General features: G+C 46.1%; 1 pseudogene; it reads right to left on the bottom strand.

Annotated features, from left to right (window-relative positions):
• Nucleotides 1-226: 226 nt before the first annotated feature.
• LOC144095505 (uncharacterized) lies at nt 227-3,287 on the bottom strand (annotated as a pseudogene).
• Between the last annotated feature and the right edge of the window lie 671 nt (nt 3,288-3,958).

The following is a 3,958-nucleotide window of genomic DNA, read 5'->3' as shown; positions in this document are numbered from 1 at the left end:
TATAGCTTCTGCCCTTATCAAACTGCGATTAAGAGCATGGATAAGGGCAGAGGCTATATAAACGCTCTTCCTTGCGTAAATCCAGTTAAAAGTGCAGCGCTCGTCCTGTTCCGTTACTCGTCCGTGCTGCCATTTTGCGCTCTCATGTCTTTCACAGATATCTTTATTACAGAGTACAAGTATTCAGAAAACTTTCAGAGGTGTGCAACACAAGGAGTTAGAAAAGTCAATATTTCAAAGTGTTAAACTTCCGTTTTTGAGCAACTTTTGCTTGCACAATACTGTCGTTCCTATTTTTACAATAGTTTTTCAGCAGAATGTTTGTTGCAGCGCTGAGAATGTGATGCATACCAAGTGAGGACTATGACCTCTTTCACATTCGTCGAAACCGTCACCGGCTCTTATCAGGTTGGTAGCCAGTGTGAAAAGGGCTTGCCTTTGGTTCGCTAGAGAATGGAAGTGCACAGCATACTTTTCACTCCGCAGCTTGTCCAGGACGATTTCAGCAGTCATTACAGCATTCACAACTGCAGGTTGGGGGAACTTGAGCCCACCGCGATTCATGTTCGCTATAATTTCTGCATTCTCAATTATGACGTCCTCATCTTCTACCAAATTTGCTCGGCAAGCAGTGCATGCAAGTTTTTTAAGTGCTGCATGGGCGCAGTATCCGGCCACGTGCGTTATGGCTGGAAGATTTTGTGCCTTCATTTCGAAGTCCTTGTCATTTACTTCAATGCTGAACCTCTGTAGAATCGCCTCATCAATGCTGACAGCAGGTGCCCCTGAATCCATGTCTGGAATCGCCAGGGCTCTTTGTAGGCGAAGCTTGCGTTCAGATTCGAACACTTGTCTGATGGACACATGGTATTGCGACCCGAAAGCTGCCTATACTTGCCAAATCTTTCCTCCAAGCAGTCTGTCTGGAACTTCCCCAGAAGTACGTAGTCAAATCCAAGGTCTTCAAGGCAATAGTTTATTATCTTGATCAAGGCTTCCGTAGTGAGATGCAAGGCACTGTGGGTCTCCCGAGTGAGAATTCCATTGTCAAACTTCAAACTCTCCCAGCGGTCAAGCCATTGCATGATGGTTTGAAGGAATTCGACTTGTGGACACAGCTTTTCTGAAACAGGAGTCTGCAAGTCATCACGAATCCGGCGTCCTTTGCTGGGCGACTTCACATTAACAATCCTCCACCAGGTTTCGACAACCTTTAAATATTCCGCTGTTCCAGCTGCATGCTGCAGTGTATAGCGTTGACCGCATGTTTCTAGAGCAGCTATGGTTGATAGGTTGAACACTTTCAGTGCAAGCTTCACATTTTGCCTTTCCATATTAGATGGATTGAGGGCCTTTACCGATAGTGTTGGAGCAGCTTTGATAAGGTGGTCTTGTTCTTTTAGGTGGAGATCCCGGAGGGTCTTGAACGAAGCAGTGATAATTTTTGGGTTGGAGTCAAAATTCATAAGTGAAGGAAAAAACATGCAGGTTCCATGGTTCTTTTGGTTGATCCAATTGTTCCGAATACATTTCAACAAGTGAACAGGGTCAATAACGAAAAAAAGAGGACGAGTGGGATCTGATGGGTGAGGATAGGAGCTGCTGACTTTTGATGACAATCCAAAGAGAGACATTGTTTTGCGATTGATAGAGTTGTTATCTGTGATGACTGCAATGATGCGAAGCTCAACCTTTTCAAGCTCATTTATGATGCTGCGGAGAACAGTGTTCAGCTGTTGAGCATTGATTTGTTCTACTGGCAAAATGTGAACAACACTTTTTTGTGATGACAGGAGGCCTTGAATCATAAAGACATGAGTTGTCTTTGCTGCATTTGTAGTGTTGCTGGCAGTGCCGACAATCGTGCCACCCTTGTAATCAAAATATGCCTGTAGATGGATCTCATCCATCATGAGAACCACAGTCTTCTCATGATCCTTCATTGCACTCGCGAGCTTCTTTGCATAAAGCAGGAAAGAAACATCCTGCTGCTCAGCTGCTGGATTTATAACATATGCATTGCATACACGCCTGATCGTGGACTCATGCGGCAATGTGAGACCTCCGTAGTTACGCAAGTACCTATAAGCATGAGGAGAGATGGTAAATAGAAGGCAGGAAAATACCAACAGCTCTGAAGAGTAGCGGGATGACTTGCTTAAAAGGAGAAAGACTTGTTCTTTTAAAAATGTCAAAGCATCGTGCCGATCTTCGTCTTGCATTTCTTGATTTGTTGCGTCTTCAAGAAGAGATAGCACGAGCTTCAATATTGCACCAGTCTTGTCTTCAGGTTGGCGTAAGGCAGGATTCTTATCAGAGCTCTCAACAGCATCCAGCAGACCTGTTAAGCACCGAATATCATTCACAGTTTTTGGAATGATCTCCACGCCATCAAGTTTGGTGACCTCGACATCATGAATATACAGCTTTAGAGAGAGGTCCTCGGTGACTTTAACTGACTTTTTGATTGCTGGGGCACCATCGACAGTCAGATTGAGGAAGAGTATAAAGTCATGCTGGTAAACAACCGTCCAGAATTTGGAGACCTTTACACATGGTATGCATTTCAACAGCGCCTGAAAGTTGTCAATTTTGTTTCGGTCCTCTTCAGCCTGGTGTGCTTCAATAGACAAGTTGATGGCATCTTGTAGCGCAGCTGCCTCTCGGCGCGTCCTCTTTTCATCTGGGGCCTCTCGAGACGTGCTTGCATTTGGGGCAGAAAGATATGCCGGGCAGTCGGGAAGTATGCTTGGAACAGCATCAGGTCGTAACCGTACGAGCTTGAGTGCCACTTCAATTACTTTTCCGGTCTTTGTATCCGTGTAGCTTGTTCTATTTACCATGTCGAACGGTTTAAAGTGGCGCTCACAGACCTGGGATAAGAAAAAAACAAAGACAGTAAAAGCTCTAGAACCTGAAGTTTAAAAATCAGACAGGTGCATGACAGTACGAGAGAAATTTCTATAAATGTCGTGTGAACTGAATGTCAGCAATACTATTTCGCTACGACTTTACAGATTTACCCGGTCCAAAAGAGGCAGCACTTCGGAATTATCTCGCGACATGCTGCCCGCAGCGCTTTAAATGCAACTGACGAAGGCGTAACCACGACAGTCAAAGGAATGTTTCCTTGCCACCGACCGCTTTCCTGGAATGAAGTCCGCACGGTGGATAGCTTTAATCCATTGAGCTCTTCTTGCTTGGTCCGAAGGGAAGGTGAAGACTCGCACACGCTCACCACCATCATAGTTCCCGCGGCACCGCGGTACGCAGCAATGCCCAGGCATTATCACAGCCTGCACACTACTGTTGTTTGCCTATTAAAGACTAGACACACACCTCCTGGCACCGACGTACTTCCTCGTCGTTACCAACGTCGTTACCGTACAGGTGGTAACTCTGAAACAGCGTTGAGTTTCGTGACACACGCTGCACGGGGAAAAAAAAAAAGAAACGCAGAAATTCGAACACGTACAACAACGGCTGCGTTCCAATACTCCCAAGTAGACGGCTACTTAGACGTCTAGCCGGACAGCCGCCATCTTGGGACGCGTTCCATTTCTCGGCGAAGCAGTCTGATAAGACTGCTTCGCCGAAGTCCACATCGATGCAGGCTAACTTGCTGTCTAAAGATGGCGGAGCTGATGTACGCGGATGAGCGAGTCGTGCTCTTGCGGGCGTCGGACTGTACACGGAGTATAGGAAAGGAAAAATGTGAGTCATTCCAACATTTTATTTGGTACGCAAACTAGTGGCTAATTAATCTTCGTGGACGTGCGATTCTTAGCAGTGAATCACGCAGGAGAAAATCGTGCACTTGAGAGCTTTGCTACATCAGCGGACGCTGTAGGTCTGTTAACGTGATCCGGCGATGCCGGATCTTAATTAGCACCGTGATTTTAGAGAATACTCGTCGCTGTCGTTGGTTTCCTCGACGGGCGTTAAGACGGCTGGCGTG

This window comes from Amblyomma americanum, chromosome 6 (assembly GCF_052857255.1).
Source record: "Amblyomma americanum isolate KBUSLIRL-KWMA chromosome 6, ASM5285725v1, whole genome shotgun sequence".
Taxonomy (NCBI): domain Eukaryota; kingdom Metazoa; phylum Arthropoda; class Arachnida; order Ixodida; family Ixodidae; genus Amblyomma; species Amblyomma americanum.
The sequence above is the reverse complement of the archived record's forward strand: the minus strand, read 5'-3'. Positions and strand labels throughout refer to the sequence as shown.